Raw genomic sequence first — 25,475 nt, forward strand, 5'->3', positions numbered from 1 at the left:
TCTTAAAGCAGTACAACTTCCCAATTATCTTTTTCTCTCATTAAAATGTGTGGTCAGGCTTCCTCCTGACAGGGAAGCAGCAATTTCTAATGGTGCACTGGATGTCAGTCACATTCTAAGCTGAGCCCTTCATGGAATCACGGGAGTTGGAAGCCACTTTAGAGGCCAACATCCTGCCAGAAGAACAAATCCCCTTATGACATGGCTGACAACTGTGGTCACTTCCAGCAATGGTGAGCTCACTCTCTCCCAGCCCATTCCATGGTGGGGCAGCTCTCATTGTTGGACATTCTTCCTTTTTAATGGAGCTGAAATCTTTCTCCTTCTGACCTATGCCTTTGGTACCAACTTGGCTCTCTGGGGCTAAGCAAGATGACCAATCCCTTTTCTTAATGGAGTCCCTCCAGACACCTGAGGGCAGTGACCCTGCTCCATCCAAGGCTTCTTTCTCTTCTCTAGTCCAAACATCCCCTGTTCCTTGAATTCTTCCTTCTGGGCCATCATGTTCACACCTTCCCCCTTCCTCACTGTCCTTCTCAGCATCAGCTCTAGCTGGTCCTGTAGGAGGAGATGGGAATAGAAACCAGAGGACCTCAAGTCATATCCTGACTCTGTCTGTTGGTCTTCATGACTTTGGGCAAGTTATTAACCACCATGGGACTTCGTTTTGTCATTTGCCAAATGAAGGGTGTGACCTTATACAACCTTACAGCCTCCTCCTAGCTCCCAAACCCATGCAAACTTTTCCAAATGTGGTGCCTAAGTTGGCCCATGCTGTTGCACATGAGACCTGACTAGTTAGAGGTGCAGTGGGACTGTCTCTTCCCAGGATAAAATCCTTGCAATCCTCCTGCTATTGTCTATGATTTTGTTAGTTTTTTTTTTGACAGCTAACCTCACATTAAGCTTTTTTTTTTTTTTAACCTAGAGCTGTAATATCACAGTTTCATGGAAAAATTCCAGGATAGAAACTCCTTCTGTGCAGAGCAGGAACTTATAGTAATTTATGGCTCAAGAACAGAACTCCTTACTGTTTGTTCTGTCTTGGATTCCTTACAATACTGTGAAGACATCCTCTACAGGAATATGTTTTTAAAAGAATAAAATAAAATGGGGGATCACAAAAGAAACCAATTATATTCAAATGCAATCATAAAAATATGTATATTTTAAAACAACTCTACAAGTCCATGGATCCCAGGGTAAAGACCCCTACAATTTAGGGAATTGTTGGAAGTGCACTGACATTTAAGGGCCTTGACGCATCCTCACATACGGCTTGAACCCAGATTTTCCTGACTCCAAGGCCAACTTACTATCCTTTCTCCCTCACTGCCTCCCTCAAACTTCTAGACAGTTTGTAAGCCCAGGACTTACTCAATACCTACTCATATCACTAGAGACCCTTTTGCACATAATTGACATCTTGTATAAGAAATCTAGATCACTGTGATTCTATTTAAATAGAATAATATTCCATACATAATATTCCATGAGTGTTTCAGCTGCCCTGTTGCCTTGCTGCCTCATTCAGACCCACGTTGGGCAGCCCACTAAAACTTCTAGGTTGTGAACTGTTTTCCAACCTTAACTGGTTTATTTTATGTTCGCATCTGGTCAAATTCTCCCTGAGGACAGACACTCGTTTTTGTCTTTGTTTCTCCTTTAAGCCTCGTGCTTGATCAGTTTTCAGGAATTAAATTTGTTCAGAAGTTTTTTGTTTTTTTTCTATTGGCTGGAGATCAATTTCTTTCCCACCTCCTCCCCATATTCCCAATGCTCCCCCACCACCCAGGACCCTTTAACTGGGCCCAAAACTTAAAACTGCACTAGGATTTTTAGGAGCCCCAATATGTATTCTCTCTGAAGGAGGCCCATTTCCCTAGCCCCACCCCCACTTCTCCACCACCATCCTGGACCTTCTGACTGGGACCAAGATCTTTCTGGCTGGTAGCTCAACATTTTAAGAGAGGAAGGAGAGTTGTGTTCTGGAAAGAGGATACCATGAACCTAGAAGAATGGCATCTACTACCACCTAAATCCTATTATTTTCACAGAAACATACACACCCCAGTTCTTCCACACTCATGGCTCCACTCCCAGTCCCAACAACCCCTGTGTGATGCTCTTGCCTTGCCCTGCCCTTACCATGGCCCTGAATTCAGGCCACTCACTGCAGAAACCTGAGGGAAGACGCTGTCTCAGTTCAGTGTGTTTAGATTTGAAGACACTTGGTCAATTCCTCAAACATAGTTCATTTACTACAACAGGAAGAAAGGTCTTTCCAGATCAGTGGTTGTGTGATAATATAGCATCTAAACTAGGAAGAGAAAGGAAGAAAAGCCCATGGGAGACTTAGGTGTCCGAAAGAGATCCATTAAAGGATATTCTTCACAGCTGGCTAAAGATGGGAAGCAGACGTTGCATGGAACAAAGCCTGTCAAACAAATATTTACTAAGTGCTTACTAAGTGTCTTGGTGCTGGGTGATACAAATACAAAGAAAGAAGCAATTCCTCTTTGCAAGGAGCTTACATTCTGTTGGGGAAAATTTTCATTCTAATGAAGGCATTGGCTTCCACACTGGGGTGGTGGTGGGACATTTCCCCCTAATTTAGCTTTCCAGTTTTCCCCTTTTGTACAAGAAAATCCCTTTTCTGATGGGTGTAAGGGATGTGCTCTTCTTTTGAGATGGGGAGGGGGAGAAAGTTATAGGGTGGTGACTGAGGGGAGAAAAGGGGCTATCTGCTACTTTTGCTTCCAGTTACATATTCTGGGATCTTTGAATGCTGTCTTAGGTGGAGGAGGAAGAGCATTAAAGGACTAGAATGTCACCCCTACCTACTTGAGGTCAGCTAAGGAAAGGCATGTGGAATCTCACATTTATGATCCCAGGTGCTAGACAGTTGCTGGGGCTCACTTATCTATAAAATCCTAATCGGGGGCACAGAGGGAGACCTCAGCTAGGCCTCCTTACTGGCAACAACTGGAACTAGGGATTCCTGACTCTCAGTGGTTTTTTTTGTTTTGTTTTCTTTGAGGAAGAAGAATGATTCAAGGTACCCTACCTGTTTCCTTCATTTGGTTTTAAATGTTCCTCCCAATGAGTGATTATGTAATAACTCAAGTGCCTACACTAGGAAAGACGATACAACATAAGATTTATATGTCCAAAAATGATTTATTAAAAGTTACTCCCATATAACTTCCCAAGGTCCAGGAGGGCTGGAGATCAGGATGGGAAGCTGTAATGCTCCAAATCTACATCTGAATTGTGGAAGTGTGGAGGCTCCAAAAATGACTTTTCATTTCCCTTTAGTCCCTGCTCTGATCTCACCTAGAGTAGCCTAATTTGTCTGGGTGGAAAGGGAGCTGGAGATTGCAGGGTGCTGAGAGATGAGGACAAAGGTGTTATATGCTACCTCAGTTTCAAGGTCTGGGTCTTGGAACCCAGGAGTACAGTAACTGGTTGAGGAGAAGAGCCTATGGAATTGAAAGAATCCCAAATTTATTCAAGATTGGTTGACAAGGGAGTGCTAGAGAAACTTGTCTATGATGTCAGGTGATACAAGCCATCTAAGCCAAGGTGGGCACTCATCAATGAAGTTAATTAGACAAGATGGAGAGATCTTCTTGACTGGTTTTAGAGACAATAGCAAAAAGCAATAGACAACCCTTAAAGGAAACTTGACAATTGGTCAAGTGGTCAAGTGGTAGGTGAATGGCCTTGAGTTGTTCCCATAAGTGAGGAATCAGAGATTTAATAGAGGTGTCCACATTTGTTTGCATTTTTTTCTGGGATTGTACATATTTATTGCTAATTCAGAGTCTAGAGGGAATGGGAAATAAACTTTCTTTTTCATAATTTCTTAATTTTCTTATATAATTCCTAAGTATATTTGTATGTTTTAAATTCATTTTTTTTATTTTTAGTTCCAAATAGTCTCTCCATCCATCCCTTACCTAATTCATTGAAAAGACAAGCAATATGACACCCATTATAGATTTGAAATCATGAAAATTATATATCCATATTATCCATGTTGCAAAAAAAAGATAAAGCAAAAGCAGGATTAAGTGAAAAAAATATACTTCTATCTACCCCCAGAGCTCCGAGGTGATTATAGCTTTTCTCTTTGGGGATTCTCGCTATGAAATAGTTCTTCAGATTCTTTAGGGAATAGAGGAATAAACTTCCACATCACACAAAGGTCCTAACATGGGAAAAGATCTCAGTTATCAATATAGCTTGGTATAAAATGTAGCTATGTATAAATGTGTACATACATGTGTTTTCCAATAAGCAATAGTGGTTCATTTATTATATGCCCACAGGAAGAGCTGCACGTGCAGTTCTATAAATCTAAGAAATGCCACCTGCTAACAGCCCTCCAAAAACAATCACCTGATGGTGGTAGCTTCCCTTCTGCTGACAAAGATCTGTGCATTTCACTAGCACAGTACCCAGCTATGCTCAAAATTTGTCCAGATTATTAGGACCTTTCTCAGTTCATGCTGTACTGGTATAGACTTCAAGAACCTAAGGGTAACCTCCTTGTCAAGGTAAGATTTCTGAGCAGGGTTTTATTACAATCATCTACAAAACCCAGTCATTCCTTCTTCTTTCTTCCTTGTTTCCTACAGACTCAGACAACAGTGGAGGAGACTCAGAGGAGCCAGAGCTCAGAATTGTCCTTGTGGGGAAAACAGGGGCTGGGAAAAGTGCAACAGGAAACACTCTCTTGGGCAGGACAGAGTTTGAGTCCAAGAGTTCAGCAGGGTCAGTCACCAAGGTCTGCAGGAAAGCCAGGAGCACATGGAAGGGGAGGGACATTGCTGTGGTTGATACTCCAGGCATTTTTGACACTGACACTGAGGAGAAAGAAAACTTGAATGAAACAGCTCAATTCATGACACTGTCCTCTCCAGGGCCACATGCTGTACTCCTGATAGTACCTCCTAAGTGGAGTTTGGATACAAATCCAAAGAAGCAATTCCTGCTTGTAAGGGGCTTACCTTCCACTGGGGAAATCTTACTTTCTAAGGAAGGCATTGGCTTCCATACTGGGGCCGTGTGTGGCAGTTCTTCCTAACTTAGCTTCCCAGCTTTTCCCTTTTGTACAAGAGAATCCCTTTTCTGTTGGTTGTGAGGAATGTGCTCTTCTTTTGAGATGGGGCCAGGGAGAAAGTTACAGGGGGTGACTGATGGGAGAAAAGGTGCTATCTCCCATTTTGCTTCCACGTCTTAATGCTGGGATCTTTGATGACTGTCATAGGTGGGAGACACATGCATTATAGGACTGGAACGTTGCCCTCTCCTACTTGCGGGCAGCTAAGAAACAGAATGTGGAATTTCACATTTATGAATCCAAGGTGCTAGACAGTTAGTTGGGCTCAGATGGACACTTGTCTATGAAATCCTAATTGAGCACACAGAGGGAGACCTCAACTAGGGCTCCTCACTGGCAATGATTACAACAAGAGATTCCTGAGTTGGAGGAAATTTTTGTTTTGTTTTTAAGGAAGAAGACTTATTAAAGGTGCCCTACATATTTCACTTCCTTCATTTGGCAGTAAATGTTCCTCCCAAAGAATGATGATGTGGTAATTCTAGTGTCTGTACTAGGAAGGGGGAAAGGAAATTCTACCAAAGATTTATATGTTCAAAAATGATATATTAAAAATTACTCCTGGGGCGGCTAGCTGGCACAGCGAATAGAGTACCAGCCCAAGAGTCAGGAGGACCTAAGTTCAAATGTGAGCTCAGACAACTGACACACTAGCCATGTGACCTTTGGCAAGTCATTTCATCCCAATTGCCCAACCTTCCACCTCCAAAAAAAGAAAAAGTTACTCCTATATAGATTCTCAAGACCCAGGAAGGCTGTAGATAGGAGTGGGAAGCTGCAATGCTCCAAATTTGAATCAGAATTGGGGTAATGTGAAGGTTTCAAAATTGACTTCTCAATTTCATATTATTATATGTGACAAGTCCCTTCTCTGATTGCTGCCAGAGACCCCAGTTTGGGCAGTGAGGATTGGAGATTCCAAAATGATGATAGGTGAGCATCAAGGCAGTATTTGCTACCTCAGTTTCCAGTTCTCAGTCTTAGAATCTAGGAGCACAGAAATGGGTTGAGGAGAAAACCTAAGAAGCTGAAAGATTCCCTGATTTATACAAGATTGGCTGATAATGGAGCTATAGAGAAACTTATCTGTGATGTCAGATGATATGGGCCATCTAAGCTAAAATGGGCTCTCATCAGTGAAGTTAATTGGACGAGATGGAGAAACCTTTTTGATTAGTTTTAGGGGCAATAGCAAAAACTAATAGACAATTCCTAAAGGATGAAATAGAAGACTTCCAAACATTCTTGTTGAAAAGACCAGAGCTGAATAGAAAATTTAACTTTCTTTTTTTAAATTTCTTTTTCGTTTATTTACTTTTAGTTTACAACATTCAGCTCCACAATCCCTTGAGTTTCAAATTTTCTCCCTGTTCCTGTCTCCCTGTTCCCCCCCCCCCCCATCATAGCGGCATGCACTCAAATATAGCATCTACAAGTATCTTGATCGTTAGTCAGGTTGTAAGGGAGGATTATAACTGATGGTATGGTCAATGGGAAAGAGGAAACAAAACAAAAGAAGAAAAAGAAACACAACCAGTAGTTGGTTTAGTTTGCATTCAGACTCAGAATCTCTTTCTCTGGATGTGGATATCTCTTTTACTCATGGGTCTTTTGGAGTTGTCCTATAACCTTAAATTGCTGAGAGGAGCCCAGTCTATTGAAGTTAATGGTCACACATATGTTGTGTCTGTGTGTGGGGTACAAAGACTTCAACCCAAACTGACTACTCAAAGACCTCAAAGTGAAGATAGGAAGTTTTATTAGAATCTCGTGAGAAGCGGGCAGTCCAGTCACTGGAACAATGCCCAGGAGAGGAGGCCGCTGTACAGAAGCTAAAGCTGGGTTAAATAAGAAAAGGGTTACAAACATTAACTTAATTATTACTAGTGAGGCTCTAATTTTGTTGGATGAGATACATAATACATGAAGTTCATTACTTAGGTGTATTAACAATCTTAGAATACTGAACCCCCTTCAGTCTTACCCAAGACACATTCTTATCAAGACTTGTGCCCCAAGGTAGTCTGTTCCTTGATTGATCAGATCCACCTGCTGCTGCCAGCTCCTTTCCATTCTTCATTATTTTTAGTATTATCTAGGAGTTTTAGTCTGTGAACCAGGGACTGAGCTTCTTTCCCAAGGTTACTGCCTGTTCCTCCTTATCAGCAGTCTTGTTCAGCAATTCTTGCAGTTCTATAGAAACTTAACTCTTTTATGGTAAGCTGGGTGAAAAGGGCTGACTAGAATAGAGCAGCTATATAGAAAGATTTCTAAAGTTTCAAAGTCACATAATTTCTAGAAAAATGGCAACTTAGGCCTAAGGCCTAAGGACTTACTTACTTTACAGATAGTCTCTGAGAAACCACACTTTTACCTGTCCCATACATCTGTGATTGTGCACAGCTTTCTCCTGGTTCTGCTCTTATCGCTAAGCATCAGGTTATATAAGTCTCTCCACGTTGTTATGAAGTCTGTCTGCTTCTCATTTCTTATAGCACAGTAGTATTCCATTACATTCATGTAACATAACTTGTTCAGCCATTCCTTAATTGATGGGCATCCCCTTGATTTCAAATTCTTTTCCACCACAAAAAGAGCCACTATAAATATTTTTGTATATATGGGTCCTCCTCCCCCTTCTCTGATCTCTTCTGGATATAACTCTAGAAGTGGCATTGCTGGGTTAAAGGATATGCACTTATTTACAGCCCTTTGGGCAAAGTTCCAGATTTCTCTCCAGAATGGAGAGAACTCCACCAACAATGCAGAAGTGTTCCAATTTTTCTACATCCTCTCTAGCATTTATCATTTTCATGTTTTGTCATCTTAGCCAATCTGGCGGGTGAGATGTGGTACTTTAGAGTTGTTTTGATTTGCATTTGTCTAATCACTAGTGATTTAGAACATTATTTCATATGCTTATAGATATCTTTAATTTCATCCTCTGAGAACTGCCTGTTCATATCCTTTGACCATTTATAAATTGGGGAGTTGCTTGTATTCTTACAAATTTGACTCAATTCTTTTTTTTTATTTTATAAATGAGGCTTTTATCAGAGACACAGGTTGAAAAAATTCTTTCCCCATGTACCACATCCCTCTTAAGCTTAGTAACATTGGCTTTATTTGTACAGAAGCTTTTCAATTCAATGTAATCAAAATTATCCACTTTGCATTTTATAATGTTCTCTAACTCTTGTTTCGTCATGAGGTCTTCCCCTCTCCATAGATCTAATAGCTAAACTATCCTTTACTCTACCAGATTGATTACAGTATCAGCCTTTATACCTAGATCATGTACCCATTTCAACTTTATTTTGGTGTACATTATGAGATATTGTTCTATGATCAATTTCTGCCATACTATATTCCAGTTTTCCCAACAGCTTTTGTCAAATAGTGCATTCTCATCCCCCAAACAGGAGTATTTGGGTTTTTCAAACAAGATTACTATAGTCATTGGCTGCTGAGTCTCATGTACCCAATCTGTTCTATTGATACACTTCTCTCTTCCTCAGCCACTAAAAAATAGTTTTGATGGCTGCTGCTTTACAATACAGATTAAAATCTGGTAGGCCTAGACCACCTTCCCTAGCATTACTTTTCATTAATTGGCTTGATATTCTGGACCTTTTGTTCTTCCAAATGAATTTTGCTACTATTTTTTCTAGCTCTACAAAGTAATTTTTTGCTAGATTGATTGGTATAGCACTAAATATGTAATCTAATTTAGGTAAAATTGTCATTTTTATTATATGAGCTCAACCCAGCCGTGAACAATTGATGTTTTCCCAATTAGTTGGATCTGACTTTATTTGTGTGAAAAGTGTTTTGTTATTGTGTTCATGTAAGTCCTGGGTTTATTTTGGCAGGTAGATTCCCAAATATTTTATGATGTCTACATTAACTTTAAGGGGGATTTCTCTTTCTATCTCTTGCTGTTGTATTTCATTATAGATATATAGAAATGCCAAGGACTCATGGGTGTTTATTATATATCCTGCAACTTTGCCAAGTTTGTTTATTATCTCAAGTACTTTTTCACTTAATTCTCTAAGTATATCATCATATCATCTGTAAAGAATGATAGCTTAGTCTCTTCTTTGCCTAATTTGATTCCTTCAATTTATTTTCCTTCTTTTATTGCTACTGCTAACATTTCTAGTACCAAATTGAATAAGAGGGGTGATAGTGGACATCCTTGTTTCACCCCTTATCTTATTGGAAATGCTTCTAGCTTATCCTGATAACATATAGTACTTGCTGATAGTTTTAGATAGATGCTACTTATTATTTTAAGGAAGACTCCATTTATTCCTATACTTGCTAGTGTTTTTAATAGGAATGGGTGTTGTATTTAGTCAAAAGCCTTTTCTGCATCTATTGAGGTAATCATATGGTTTCTTCTAGTTTTGTTGTTGATGTGGTCAATTATACTGTTAGTTTTCCTGATATTGAACCACCCTTGCATTCCTGGAATAAATCCTACATGATCAAAGTGTATTATTGTTGTCATGAGTTGCTGTAGTCTTTTTGCTAATGTTTTATTTAGAATTTTTGCATCTATGTTCATAAAGGAATTTGGTCTGTAATTTTCTTTCTTTGTTTTGTCTCTTCCCGAATTAGGTATAAGTACCATATTTGTATCATAAAAAGAATATGGCAGGACTCCTTCTTCTCCAATTTTCCCAAATAGTTTGAGAAGTATTGGAGTTAATTGTTTATTAAATGTTTGGTAGAATTCACTAGTAAAGCCATCTGGCCCTGGAGATTTTTTTCCTAGGGAGTTCATTGATGGCTTTTTCAATTTCTTTTTTTGAGATGGGGTCATTTAAGTAGTTTACTTCCTCTTCAGTTAGTCTAGGCAACCATATTTTTGTAAATATTCACCCATTTCACTAAGATAGTCAAATTTATGTGCATAAAATTAGGTAAAGTAATTCCCAATTATTATTTTAATTTCCTCTTCACTGGAGGTAAATTCACCCTTTTAATTTTTGATACTCGTCATTTGGTTTTCTTCTTTCTTTTTTTTTTGTCATATTGACTAAAGGTCTATCAATTTTATTGGTTTTCCCCTACTACCAGCTCTTAGTTTTACTTATTAATTCAATAGTTTTCTTAAATTCAATTTTACTAATCTCTCATTTGGTTTTTATTTTTTTAATTTAGTATTTAATTGGGGATCTTCAATTTGTCCTTTTTCTAGCTTTTTCAGTTGCATGCCCAATTTATTGACCTCCGTTTCCTCTATATAATTTATGTATGCCTTCAGAGATATAAAACTTCCTATAAGAACTGCTTTTGCTGTATCCCTCAAGTTTTGGTATATTGTCTCATTATTGTCATTCTCTTGAATGAAGTTGCTTACTGTTTCTATAATTTCTTGTTTGACCCACTTGTTTTTTAAATTAAATTTATTAGTTTTAATCTATATTTCCATTGCTCTTTACTACATATAATTTTTATTTATCTGAGGAGGATGCATTTAATATTTCTTCCTTTTTGCACTGAATTGTGAGATTTTATGCCCTAGTACATTGTCCATTTTTGTATATGTGCCATGTACCAATCAGAAGAAGGTATATTCCTTTTTATCCTCATTCAATTTTCTCTAGAGGTCTACCTTATCTATCTTTTTTTAAAGATTCTATTTATCTCCTTAACTTCTTTCTTATTTATTTTGAGATTAGATTTATCAAGCTCAGAGAGAGGGAGATTGAAGTCCCCCACTATTTTAGTTTTGCTATCTATTACTTCCTCTAACATCCGTAACTTCTCCTTTAGGAATTTGGATGCTGTTCTGCTTGGTCCATAAACGTTTAGTAATGATATTGCTTCATTTTTGATGATGCCTTTTGGCAGGATATAGTTTCCTTCCTTATCTCTTTTCATTAGATCTATTTTTGCTTTTACTTTGTCTGAAATAAGGATTACTACTCCTGCTTTTTTACTTTAGCTGAGGTATGATATATTCTACTCCAGCCTTTTACCTTTACCCTGTGTATATCCCCCTATTTCAGATGTGTTTCTTGTAAACAGCATATTGTAGGATTATGTTTTGTAATCCATTCTGCTATCTACCTCCTTTTATGGGAAAGTTCATCCCATTCACATTCACAATTATTATTACTATCTGTATCTTTCCCTCCATCCTGTTCCCTCCCCTCTTCATGCTTTTATTTTCCCCCCTTCTCCATTCCCCTCCTTAAAAGTTTTCATTTTAACTGCCACCTCCCTCAGTATTCCCTTCTTATCAGCCCCCCTCCCTTTTCCTGCCCTTACCCCTTTCTACTTCTTCCCTCCCTTCTAGCCACCCCCTCCTCATCCCCCCTACCCCTCCTACTGCCTATAGGGTATGACAGATTTTTATAAATAATGTAGTATGTTATTTCTTCCTTGAACCAAGATTGATGGGAATAGATCTCATGCAATACTCCTCTCTCTCCCCTCTTTCTCTCTATTATGATATGTTTTATGCCTCTTCTTCCTAGAATTCTTTACTTAACTGATTATGTTATTCCTTCCTTGCCCCAGAATCAGTGAGAGAAAAGGTCATATAATGCTCATCTCCCTCCCTTCTTTCCCTCTACTATAATGTTTTTATGCCTCTTTGTGTTGCATAATTTACCCTTATCTGCTTCATTCTTTCCTCTTTGCATTGCAGTCCCTTTGCAACCCTTAATAAGGTTTTTTTTTATCATCATTTTGTGTAATTTATACACACAGCCTCTATTTATCTATATCCCTTTTAGATGTCACCATAGGTATAAAATTCATGATATTAACAGGTATTAGCTTACCATATAGGAATGTAAACAGTTTGCTCTTATAAAGTAACAGGTTATATGTGTGTGTATGTGTGTGTGTGTGTGTGTGTGTGTTTCCTATTTACCTTTTTATGTCTCTTGTGAGTCTTGTGGTTGGAGGATGAATTTTCCATTGAGCTCTGACTTTTTCATCAGGAAGGTCTGGGAGTCCATTTTATCACTGAATGGCCATCTCCTTGCCTGGAAGATTATGCTCAGTTTCACTAGGTATGTGATCCTTGGTTGTAACCCAAGTTCTTTTGCCTTGTGAAAAATCATATTCCACTTCCTCCGATCTTTCAGTGTATAAGCTACCAGATCCTGTGCAATCCTTACTGTGGTTCTGCGATATTTTAATTGTTTCTTTCTGGCTGCTTGTAGTATTTTCTCCTTTACCTGGTAGTTCTGGAATTTGGCTACCACATTTCATAGACTTTTCAATTTGGGATGTCTTTCAGGAGGTATCCTGTAGATTCTCTAGATTTCTATTTTACCCTCTAGTTCTAGGACCTCAGGGCAGTTTTCTTTGATGAGTTCTTGGAAGATGTTGTCCAGGCTCATTTTTTCATCATGATTTTCTTGTAGACCAATAATTCTCATATTATCTCTCCTGTATCTGTTTTCCAAGTCAGTTATTTTTCTATTGAGATATTTTACCTCTTTTTCTAATTTTTCATTCTTCTGTTTTGTTTGACTGATTCTTGGTGCCTTATAGAGTCATTAGTTTCAATTTGGTTGATTCTAATTTTTAGCAAATTATTTTCCTCAGTTAGTTTTTGAAGCTCCTTTTCATATGCTCAGCTTTTATTTTTAGTTCACACATTTTTCTTTTTAAGGAGTTATTTTCTTCATTGAAATGTTTTTCTAATTTCACATTTTGATTTTAGAAGAATTATTCATGTTATCTTCTACCTTTCTAATTTGGTTTTCAAAGTCCTTCTTGAGCTCATCAAAGAATGCTTTCTGTGCATGAGACCAGTTCATATTCCCTGTTGAGGCTTCAGCTTCGGTGTGGAGTCAATGCTGTCTCCTGAGTTTGGTTCCTCCCTCTCATAATAATAGGATTCTAGGGTCTTTGTATACTTTTTTTTTTTACCCATTTTCAGGCAGGGCCTTAGCCCCATCCTTTCTCCAGGTTTCCCAAGCTTTTACTGTTTAAAATTTCACTCAGGGGGCAATAATTACTGTGTTTTCAGGGTCAGAGAGGGTGGATTGGAGCAGTCTGAGTTCTCTCTGCCATCCTGGTCCCTGGAAGTTCAGGTAGGGGATTTTTAAATTTCCAGGCTGTGGTTTGGTAGTCCCAGGAGATTTTGCTGCCCCTGCCCCAGGCCGTGCATTCCTATCTTACCCTGCCCCTTATGATCCCAGCCCTGTAGTAATAGGCCTGGGAATGGTTCTTTGCAGTTGGTGGATCAACTTGTGGCCATGTTGACCAGGCCTCGTCAAGACCTCTGTGTGCCTTGTCCCCTGGGCCTCTGCACACTGCCTTGCATCTGAAAATTAGACTTTTAAATACAAGAATCAAGAGAAGCTTGAAAAAATAAACAGGAAGGAGAAACCATGAGGGATTTATTAAAGTTGATCTGTTTATATTCCTACATGGAACGATGATATTTGTAACTCATGGGATCTTTCTCAGTATTAGGGTAATTAGACAGAATATATACAGAGGGCACAGGGTGAGCTGAATTTGAACTGATATCTAATAAATAAAATTAAGTGTTGAAAGGAATGTACTGGGAGAAAGAGAAAGGGAGAGGCAGAATATAGTAAATCATCTCACATAAAAGAGGCAAGAAAGAGTTTTTACAAAGGAGGGGAAGAGGGGGAAGGCAAGAGGAAATAAGTGAACCTTACTCTCATTGGCTTTGGCTTAAGGATGGAAAAACATACGCACACAACTGGATTTGGAAATCTATCTTGTCATGCAGGAAAGCAGGGGGGAAGGGAAAAAAGAGGGGAGATAATAGAAGGGATGGTGGATTGGGGGAAGGGGTAATCGGAAGCAAACACTTTTGTAGAGAGACAGGTCAAAAGAGAAAATAGAATAAATGGAGGGTAGGACAGGACAGAGGAAATATATTTAGTCTTTCACAATATGACTGTTACCAGAAAGTCAAATCCCAACACCAGAAAACCAAATTCATCATAGCAATAAATCTATACACAATTACACTGCAGAGAGCAACGCTATCCCAAAACCTTCCCACAAACATATATTCACAAGCCTAGCTATCCCGTTGCCTGTGTCCTCTCTCTTCCCTCCATCCTAACTGATCTTTCAGCTTCCTCTCAGCTCTGCTCTACTCTTCCTGCTCCAACTATTCAGCAAATTCCTTCCACCATAGGCTCCATGTGATTACATTCAGCCTATTAAGGGATAAGGAAGATCTACAAATTACCATTACTATTACAAGTGAATGTTGAAAAACTGAAAATTAACAATAAAAAATAAAGGGTTAAAAAACAAATCATAGAAACAATCAATAACTTAATCAAAGAGAATGACAATAATGAGACTATATGCCAAAACTTATGAGATGCAGCCAAAGCAATTCTTAGGGAAAATTATATGTTCCTAAAGGTTTACATAAACAAAATAGAGAAAGAGGAGATTAACAAATTAGGCATGCTACTAAAAAAGCTAGAAAAAGCACAAATTAAAAATCCCCAATTAAATACCAAATTAGAAAATTTGAAAACTAAAGGAGAGATTAATAAAATTTAAATTAAGAAAAATATTAAACTAATAAATAAAACTAAGAACAGGTGTTATGGGGGAAAACAATAAAATACATAAGCCTCTGGTTGATTTAATTTTAAGAAAGAAAGAAGAAAACCAAATTACCACTATCAAAAATAAAAAAGGAGAATTCACTACCAATGAAGAGAAGATTAAAACAATAATTAGGAGCTATTTTACCCAACTGTATGTCAATAAACTTGAAAATCTATGTGAAATGCATGAATATTTACAGAAATGTAAATGGCCCAGATTAACAGAAGAGGAAATAAAATACTTAAATAACCCCATTTCACAAAAAGAAATTGATATCAATAAGATATCAATTCACTCCCTAAGAAAAAATTTCCAGGGAGAAATGGATTTACAAGTGAATTCTACCAAACATTTAAAGAACAATTCATTCTAATAATATATAAATTATTTGGGAAAATAGATGAGAAAATGATTCCTACCAAATATTTTGCATGATACAAATATGGTACTGATACCAAAACCAGGAAGAGCCAAAACAGAGAAAGAAAATTATAGACCAATTTCCTTAATATTTATAGGTACAAAAACTTTAAATAAAATATTAGCAAAGAGATTAGAACAATTTATTATGAGGATAATACACTATGACCAGGTGAAATTTATACCAGGAATGTAGCGTTCAGTGTTAGGTTCAATATTAGGAAAACTATCAGCATAATTGACCATATCAATTAGAAAACTAACAGAAATCACATAATTATCTCAATAGATGCAGCAAAAGATTTCTACAAAATAGAGCTCCCAATCTCATTAAAAACATCAGAGAGTGGGGGCAGCTAGGTGGTGAAGTGAATAGATCACTGGCCCTGGAGTCAGGAGGACCTGAGTTCAAATCCGGCCTCAGACACTTAACACAAAAACTAGCTGTGTGACCTTGGGCAAGTCACTTAACCCCAATTGCCCTTCAAAAACAAACAAAAAAAATAAATAAAAAGATCAGAGAGCTTAAGAATAAATGGAGTTTTCCTTAAAATGATAAGTATTTTCTATCTAAAACCATCAGCAAGAATCATATATAAAGAGGATAAGCTAGAAGCTTTGTCAATAAGATCAGGGTTGAAACAAAGATGTCCATTATCACCTCTGATATTCAATATTGTACTAGAAATGTTAGCTTTTATATTAAGAAAAAGAAATTGAAAGAATTAGAATAGGCAATGAAGAAATAAAGCTATCATTCTTTGTAGATGATATACTCAGAGAATCCTAGATAACTGAGGAAAAAACTACTTGAAATAATAAACAACTTTAGAAAAGTTGCAGAATACAAAATAAACCCAAATAAATCACCAGCATTTCTATATATTATTAACAAATCCCAGCAGCAAGAGATAGAAAGAAAAATTCCATGTAAAGTAACTATAGACAATATAAAAACATGTCAGAGTGTATCTGACAAGAGAAATATAGGCACTATATGAGCGTAATTAAAATAAACATAAATAAAGATGCCTACATAATCAGAAAAACATTGGTTGTTCAGGGGTAGGTTGAGCTAATATAATAAAAGTCACAATTCTCCCTAAATTAATTTACTTATTTTGTACCATATCAATCAAGCTACCAAAATTTATTTTATAGAGCTAGAAAAAATCAGAACAAAATTTATTTGGGCAAATAAAAGGTCAGGAATATAAAAAAAGTTAATGAAAAAAATAATGTAAAGGAAGGTGGCTTCCCTGTAAAGCTATATTATAAAGCAGCAACCATCAAACTATTTCATTCTGGCTAAGAAATAGAGAAGTGGATCAGTGGAATAGGTTAGGTCAGAGCTGGGGAACCTTTTCATGTTAGAAGGACATACTAATATTTAGCTGTAATCAAATAAGGCCATATTCAAGAAACCTCAGTTAGATATATAAAAATGTACATTGTTTTGTAAAAATCTAACAACTGTATACTTAACAATGTAAAAAAAGTAAAACTTCATTAATTTTAAAGTTAACTAACCTGTTAATGATTTTGTTGCATCTGCTTTTTGTTGGAAATTATTTGAATATTTGGTTGGAGTGTGGAGATCCATAGTTTCAGTTAACCCTCTAAGATGGGTATCAGTCATTTGTGACTTTACAGGTGTCTTGATTTGGGTTATGTAGGAGAATGTGGATTCACAGCAATAAGTGATTGAAAAGTAAGAAAGGGTTTTTTGGGCATGTTTCCAAAGGCGTGGGTATTATACTGCATTTTTCCATATTTCAATTGGATCTTTCTTAGCATCAAACAATAACTTTAAAATGTCATCTTCTGAGAGCTCAATTAATTCCATCTGAAGTTCTTTAGGTGCCTTGGTGAGATCAACGATGTGAGGCTGAAATGCTACTTTGAGTGTGATGTCAAGATTCTCAAAGTCAGGGAAACTTTCATTGTATTCTGCAACTAATAGATCTATGATAGCTGCATATTTTTCAGATGATTCACATGTATCATGCAATTCAACAATGACCTTTACTAACTGGGGAAATTGTTCATCCAAAATTTTCTTCTGAAGAAGTGTTTTGAAAATAAAATAGCTTTTTTCAAAATCCTTGGATTTTATTCTTACTCTTTTTATTTGAAGGGGTGAGGCCAGGGCAATTGGGGTTAAGTGACTTGCCCAAGGTCACAAGGCTAGTAAATGTTAAGTGTCTGATGCCGGATTTGAACTGAGGTCCTTCTGATAACAGAGACATGATGAATACAAGGTGCAGAAAGAGGTATAGATTGTAGTATAATGAGTATCATATTGTTTGCCTTCTTAAAGAGTTGGGGAGAGACTGGAGGGAGAGGGAATTTGGAACTCAAAATTTAAAAATGAATGAACAAAAAATATATGTACATAGTTGGACAATCACTGAGAAGATTTCTGTCATTTGGCTGTCTTTGTCACAATTTTCTTTTTTAATTGGGGAGCAGGCTGAAGGGAGAAAAATGAAGTTCAGAAGGAAGCACAGAGTAGGAAGGCACTTTTGAAAGCAATGTGTAGAAGTTATTATATACAGACAGTTCTTGCTTTGACTATTCCACAGACTTCTGTGTGAGACTTTTTTTTAACATGATTGAACTCATCCCCTACCCATTGTCAAACTACAGACTTTGATCTAAAAAGAGACAAACAGAATTAGGTTAATATGTGCTGTTTGTTCCCTTTAAGCTAGGAGAACATATGTTTGGGAGTCAGAAAATATGAACTGAAGGAAAGGACAGTTTGAAAGAGACATTGTAACCTCACAGCAAGTAATTAGGGAAATAATGCACTGATTCTTTTCCATGCTCTGTTTTCCTGAGTGGTGTACAAGAACAGGTTTTCATTTGAAATCCCAGATGCATTCCCTCCAAGCAGAAGAGTAACTCGATTTTTCAAAGCTTTATGCCTCAGCATAGTTTTTCCCTCCACTGAGATGGAAGTTTGACATGGCATTCTTGGATCAAAAATACCAGTCCCATAAGTAGGGACTTTCATCTATGATTTTTTTGCAGTAACTCTGAGAATTTCTTTGCTGTTTCAACAACTGTGCTAACAGCTTCTCCTAACATTTTCACATTATGAAATCCCAGAGGATTTTAAAATTGGAATGCAGATTTTTTTCAGAATTCCTGAAATAAAGTCAAAGCAAGTTTACAGAAATTGAAAACTGTCTGTATTCTAAAAATAGCAGTATAAAAATAACATTCACAATTTCAGAAAAAAGACTTTTTTATGTGTGTTCTGCTGAGCATATTGAAGTGCTCTTTTTTGGGGTGCTTGAGTTCAAGATCAAAAAATACAATTTATATAATTATAAAAAGAATGCAATAGGGAAAAAGCAAGAGGAGGAACTAATTGGAGCCAACTTTTTTTTTTTGGAGGGGAGAAGGCAAGGCTATTGGGGTTAAGTGACTTGCCCAAGGTCACATATCTAGTAAGTGTGTCAAGTATCTGAGGCTGGATTTAAACCCAGGTCCTCCAGACTCTAGGGCCAGTGCTCTATTCATTGTGCAACCTAACTGTCCTAGAGCCAACTTCTTTAAGAATTTCAGTCACCAAGTAGAAGAGAGTTAGTTGGAATGACAGGATGGAGTTCAGTTTGGAGTACTTTATATTGATACCACAGTTAACTTTCATCCTGAATCTGCTCAACTCTCATTTGAAAGCAGTTCCTTTACACATACATTCTATAAGGGTTTGTCTTTTTAAAAAATAAGACAAAATTCTTTTCCTATTCCTTTGGGCATCCAAAATTTCATCTATTAACAGTAGCAATATCTTAAATCCCTTAACAGTTGTCTTCTTTTTTTACACAAAAATTCCTTTACTTTCCTTTTCATCATAAAACTGCTCCATGTGAAAATGGACTTAAAAGGACAGTTTTGTTAACAGAATGAGAGAAAGGGTAAAAAGTTTTAGTAGGAAGAGGGGAAGGACGAGCTGAAAATAATATCCAAGTTCAGTATCGTTTTCCCATATATATGGGGTCACTGTATATTTCAAGGTAATGTAAGAGCTACTGGGTATTAATACAATTGATTGGATTAACTATTGAGACCAATTTAGAGGCATTTTTAGTCTGGGGAAAGGAGTGTGAGAGGTAGCAAAGGGTTAAGTTTCTAAAGAAATGCAAGAATTGCTGAAAAAAGACTGTTAATAAAAAGTACCAGACAGTAGCCTTGGGAAGAGTTGAGGCATTAGCCTTGGAAAGAAGTCAGGTTCCCAGTTCCCAGAGAACTCCTAGATAATCCAAAAGTGAAATAACGTAGAAAAGGAGCTGGCAGCAGCAGGTGGATTTAACCAATCAGAAAGCAGACAGCAGCCTTGGGACACGCAGGCCCAGATAGGGACACATCTAGGTTGGACTGAAGGAGGTTAGGTATTCTGGGGTTGTTACTGTGATTGCTTAGTGGACCTCATGTAGTATGTATGTTATCTAACAAAATTAGAACCTCATTAGTAATAATTATGGTAATGGATTGGGATTGCTTTATGTGGATTGGTTGTTATTAATAAGAAGATTGTGAGCTTGCCTTACCAACCCATGGTAAGCTGGAACAGTTAAGAGGGTATGGAATTCCCACGTTAGGGCTTTTGTAATCATGCTTTTGCCTTCTGTAGGGTGCTTCTTCCTTCTGGCCCTCTGTCAGATTGGGGATGCCTTTTCTCTCCAGATCATAAGAAACTCCTTTCTGCTTTCTACCTTAAGAAGTCTTTGAGTTTAATTTGGGCGAGGGTCTTTACTGTCCTACACAGGTCTCAGTTTCCTTAACGGTTAAATAAAGTTGTACCATATGACCTCCAAGGTCCCTCTAATTCTATGAGCTTACTCTATCTTCCTGTCTGTGTCTTTCTCTTTACATTTCCTTATCCATAAAGCTTAAACGTTTGGTTAAATAATAAGGAAATAGAAAGCATTTTTTTGTGTAGATATCATCTTCCAGGTTTCTGGGAATTTCATGGCAGATGTAATTTGAGCAGGGAACAGACAGTTTCAGAAAGGACAGTTTGACTACTCAGTGAGTGACCACTGAGACCCTGCAGGCGACACAGGACCCTACTGGATTCTGCATAAGAGAGGAGAGATTTCAGCCTTATATGTGACCCATGAAGTCTACAATCTCCTTGAATGGGACAAGTGAAAATATTCTCATAAAGTAGACAGTCACCAAACATAAAGCTGGGCTTTAGTCTTGATAGGCCCAAACTTTATTTTTCTATAATGTATCTGCCAGGTGTCTACTTTTCATAAACAAGTAAAGCAACAAGTGATCTATAAATTGCCTCCTTTTTGCAACAAATAATATGTCTGCCATGTGTTTCTGTAAATTACCTACTTTTTGGTAAATAAGAAAAGCAACATATTATCTGTAATGACCTTACTTCTGATGAAAAATTTTGTATGGGGTAAAAGGATTGTAAGGATACACGTTCCCACTAATGGGAATGAAGGTCTGGTTACTGGGGAGGGGATTTGGATTTTTTTTGGTTCGTACTAGAATTGTTTGTACAAGGATATATAACTGCTTGCTTGATCTTTTACTTTGCCCAAGTGACGCCCAACACCCATGGGACTTGTTTAGAAATAAACAGCTTCTGTTTCTACCTGGAGAAACCTCTGAGTTTTATTTGGGTAAGGGTCTTTGAAGTCTTTATCTCACACACTCCTGAACATTTTTCTGCAGAAACAAGCACTGACCAGGAGCGAAAAGCTGAGAAAATAAGGCCTGTCCTTAAGGATCAGCAGGACAGACCTGAACCCAGTCCCTGGGAGACCAAGCTTGACAGAACCATTCCTGTGAATGCAAATGACATCCAACAAATGTATATATTACTCAAATTCCCTGAACTGAAGGCTGTCCACTCCTGATGAGGTTTCCCTCCTCTGACTATGGGGATGTGGGTGGTGGTTACCCATCCCCTCCCAATTTCAGCTGCCCCATTCCCTCCCTGGCATATCAGAAAATACTAATCTAAGAGTTTTCAGCCCTGAGAAGACTCAGAGTGATTATGGGCCACTTGGGAGTTCATATTGTATTTGACCTGGTCATCTCTCTGAGCAGCCCCTTTGGCAGGAGTGTAAGTGACAATCATGTCAATACCCACAATCATATGTAGTGGGGACATGAGAGTGGTGGGAGTTATATTATTCATATGAGTTGGTTTGACAGCACCGTCCAAGTGTGGGGTGTCCTGACCTCATCCCATATCCTAGAGGGGATTTAGATGTATAGCAAGCCCATGATTTGGGTAAAGGCCCAATTTGTAAAACAAAGATGTAGTCTTAGTCTGGGGTAATCCTTACACTGGTAGCATTTTTGACCTGGGTGGCTTCTGAATGGGCTGCTTGATTCAGGGTTACAGAATCAGATCAGAAGGATCACTAAGAAAGTCTTTTAAGAGAATGTTCACCTTTGGGGTATGGGGGAAATGGTATCAGGGAATTCTTTATTTCTCAGCTGAAGAATTCCCATCAGAGGGAAAGGGAAGAGCCCAGAATGTCTGCATCTCAGAAAAAGGTGAAGATGCCCACTCTGGGTGGGCTATTCCAACTGGACATGCTGGATGACTGCTGCCAAGGCACCCTCATTCCTGGTCAATGCCCACATCTGCTCTGAAGGCTTAGAGGGACCTTCAGATTCCATCTGGGTGATTAATGGGTGGACTTCAAGGTAAAACCTTCCATTCTAATTTGCAGTTTTCAGAAATGGATACTGACCATACTTTGATGAGGTCTTAAAAGGTCTGGTTCCATGGGATGGGGAAAATACCCTGACCAGAGTCAGGGCCTTAGTGATACAGTTTCATAAATAGGTTTGAACTATTTCAGTCAAGTGTAATCTAAGTTTCAGGGTCTATGAAGTAGGCTCCCAAGATATTTAGCATTATCAACTAGAAAGTGAAGAAATATGTAAGGATTTTACTGCAGAGGTGACCTGGATTCTCCATCGTGTTATAAAAAGTTTAGACTGGAATGGGCTTTTAGACTGGTACAGCATTGACTCCTAAGGAGGGGAGTCTTTGGGGAAAACACAGTGAAGAAGGGAAGGTTTCTTGGGGAGCCTGAGACATCTTTCTGTTCTCCATGTGTAGGGACAGCTCTGTTGAGGCAAGAGGAATACTCCTTTTGGAAAATTCTCTGCAGGTCCCAGGACTCAAGACTCCCAGACAAAATTTTCCTAGAAACAGCTCAGTTTCACATTGGGTAGAGAGCTGAACCTGGAGATGAATAGATAAGTTCAAATGCAGCTTCAGACCTTTCTTAGCTGTGTGACCTTGGGCAAGTCTCTCAACCTCTGCCTGCTTCAGTTCTTTCATCTGTAAAATTGAGATAATAATAATAATGCCTACCTTCCAGAACTGCTGTGAGGATCTAAGGAGATAATATTTGTAAAGCACTTTGCAAATTTTAAAGCAGTAATGCTCCCCAGTGAAAATGTGTATTCAGGCTTCCTCTTAACAGGAAGGCAGAAAATTCTAATATTATAGTATATATTAGTCACTTTTTAAGTTGAGGCCTTCAGGCAATCATAGGAGGTAGAAGCAACTTTTAAGTCCAACATTTTACCTGAAGAATGGATCCCCTTTATAACAGCTCTAAGAACTGTGGCCACTTCCATTGATGGTGAGCTCATGCTCTCCTGGTCCATACCATGGTGGAGGGCAGCTCCAATTATTGGGACATTCTTTCTTTTTACTTGATCTGAAATCTTTCTCCTTGTAACTGACACCTGTTGGTACCAGCTTTGCTCTCTGGCAACATGAAGGCATTGAATCCCTCTTTTGGTATGATATCCCTCCATGTATCTGAGGACAGAGATCATGCCTTTCCTAAGCCTTCTCCCCTCCAGCCTAAACATCCCTTGTCCCTTGAATTCTTCCTTCTGGGCCATCATGTCCACACCTTCCACCTTCCTCTTTGTCCTCCTCAACATGAGCTCCAGCTGGGCCTGCAGCAGAACAATATGAGAATTGAAAGTGAAAGATCTAGAATCAAATCCTAGGTCTCTTCCTTTTGGCCTTCCTGACTTTGGGCAAGTCATTTAACCACCGTTGGGCTTAATTTCCTCATTTGTCTGATGGAGAGAGGGGAAAAATCCCCCAGCAGCAGCCACTTAAAATAAAAGGCCCAAGGATTCATGCAGAATAGTTTAAGTATTCCTGTTGAGTACAAGGGATTGATCTGCTTTTTCTTCAAGGAAGATGTTCCAAAATACTCTACATGCATTCTTTGGAGATTTAAAGATTTTTGAAACACTGTCTTCCAAGTCAGAGATCTCACAAGGTGATCTTTGGGTTTCCACAAACTACACAAATACACTACTAGTCCATGTTGCAAGGTTGTGTCTTACAGACTATGCTAGTTTTGTTCTTTGGACTTGCAAAATTTCAAGAGAAAGAAATCTAGAGCCTGCACATGGAGCATGAGAACAATTCCTCCAATGAAACTAGCTGCATCGAAAGCAGATTTTCTGTAGAAGGGGTGGGAATGACAGCAGTGTTTGGTGTATCTGATGTGACAATTCCGGTGGCAGCTGGGATGTTTGAGACTTCAGGCAAAGGCACAGCATTGAAGAAGACAGGCAGTAGGGCCCACTACACAGTTACCTGAGCTGGTAACAGCAGTACAGTTTGGAGTTGGGGCATTTTCTGAAGAGCAGCCATCACCTACATTACCAGCTGTCCAAAATCATGTGGCATTTTGGCTCCTGACACAGGAACCGTGTTTACTTCCCACCTTTCTGGTGCTGGAGCCTGGGTCCTGGTAGGCTTTGTTGTGGGCTCGGCAGCAGACTTCATGGTGGGCAGCACTGGCAAGGTCTCCTGGAAATTGCTGTAAGTGCTGGGGTCTTGATCCTGGTCAGCATGCACAGCCAGGCAGGTGCTGGAGGCCCAGAAGATAGGCCAGCAAGGACTGGAGTAGGAAAAAAGGAAGGGGAGGCACTGATTGGGGTCACCTTTTCCAAGAATTTCAGCCACCAAGTAGAAGCGAGCTGCTGGGAAGACAGGATCTAGTGAGGATTTAGAGTGTTTTATACTGAAGCCACAGTTAACTTTCTACCCAAACCTGCTCAAATCCCATGTGAAAGCAGTTCCTTTACACATACATCCTACAAGGCTTTCATTTTATTAAAAAACAGGTCTTTTCCTATTCCTTTTAGGCATCTGAAGTTTCATCTGTTAACAGGCTAATATCTGACATCCCTCAGCAGTTAAGTCTTCTCTTTTACACAGACATTCCTTTACTTTCTCTTTCATCACAAAACTGCTCCCTGTGAAAAGGGCCTTGGAGCAGCCAGGTGGCTCAGTGAGTAAGAGCACCCTGGCTAACTGGCTGAGTAACCTTGAGCAAGTTACTTAACCCCAATTGCTCAAAAAAAAAGGCCTTAAAAGGACAGTGCAGCTTAAGGGTGAGAGAAAGAGGAAGTCCTGGTTCCTCAGTTTAGGGACCCAGTCATGTGACCAGTCAGGTGGCCTTGGATATCTCTTTCTCTTAATCTCCCCATTTTCAGGAAGTGAGCAGTACCAAGGTCAGATTACTTTCATTTTCCAGCAGTTCTTTCCTTTTCAACCTGCCTTCTGCTGCTCACACACAGCCAGAGTCCAGGCACAAGTCACACCAGCACTGACTCCAAAGTTCAGCTCTGTGAGGAGGGAGGGAGAAGGCTGTGCATCGTGGTGAAGCCACAGTGCCCGGATCAGGCAGGTGAGAATGTGGTGACACCTCTGGGGGATGGGCGGGCTGGGCTCCCTGCTCTGTCCCAGGGGCCCGACCTGCCCCTCTCAGGCAGTCTGCTTTGTTTCTCTGCTGCTTAAAACCTTATCTTTGGTTCCTGTTGAGTCCAGGTGAAGTATATGTGTTATGCCTGAGTCCCCCCTCGCTCCAAGAGCCCCAGGGTTGGCTCCTAGAGGACAAGCCTTTCTCAGAAGAATCATTGCCCTTTCACACTTTGCCAAATTTGTGAGTGAGGGTTGTTCTTGAGAGTGAGATGTTTCTGAGGGTGAGAGAAGATGAAGTCAGCCCAGGATCAGCAAATCTAAAGGAAGGACTGAGGTTTGGGTCACTAGTAAGGAAACAGGGACCCACAGACAAAACCATGACCCCAAAATGGGAAGTTAGCCTCACCCTTAGATAGAAAGGCGGTTTCCTGAGTGTTGTAGTTGAAAGGCAGGCCTCAGTTTCCCAAAAAAGTTCTCCATTTGCCTTTTCTATCCCCAAAACCTGTTCTAAACCCCTTCCTCACTAGTATACATTCATTTCTTTGGGGTAAGCATGGCTTTCTCCAGGTGTTTTCTGGCTACATTCTCATCCTA

General features: G+C 38.9%; 2 protein-coding genes and 1 pseudogene across 6 annotated transcripts in view; 1 reads left to right on the forward strand and 2 right to left on the reverse strand.

Annotated features, from left to right (window-relative positions):
- LOC138157655 (stonustoxin subunit alpha-like) overlaps positions 1–25,475 on the reverse strand; it is a 361,938-nt gene that overhangs the window by 270,135 nt on the left and 66,328 nt on the right. The window lies entirely within an intron of this gene.
- The window catches only part of LOC138157633 (stonustoxin subunit alpha-like), a 146,266-nt gene that overhangs the window by 104,189 nt on the left and 16,602 nt on the right, over positions 1–25,475 (forward strand). The window contains exon 1 of one of the 2 annotated variants that reach the window (XM_069083283.1): positions 24,604–24,867. The exons of the other annotated variant lie outside the window; for it this stretch is intronic. The gene's annotated coding sequence lies outside the window, so the exon portion shown is untranslated. Of the gene's footprint in view, positions 1–24,603; positions 24,868–25,475 lie in introns of those variants that run through there. 2 annotated transcript variants of the gene reach the window in all.
- LOC138158519 (sialomucin core protein 24-like) overlaps positions 23,509–25,475 on the reverse strand; it is an 8,059-nt pseudogene continuing 6,092 nt past the window's right edge.

This window comes from Petaurus breviceps, unplaced genomic scaffold (genome assembly GCF_028583685.1).
Source record: "Petaurus breviceps papuanus isolate PSGF00001 unplaced genomic scaffold, PetGlider_PUasm1.0 115, whole genome shotgun sequence".
In the NCBI taxonomy this organism is placed as follows: Eukaryota; Metazoa; Chordata; class Mammalia; order Diprotodontia; family Petauridae; genus Petaurus; species Petaurus breviceps.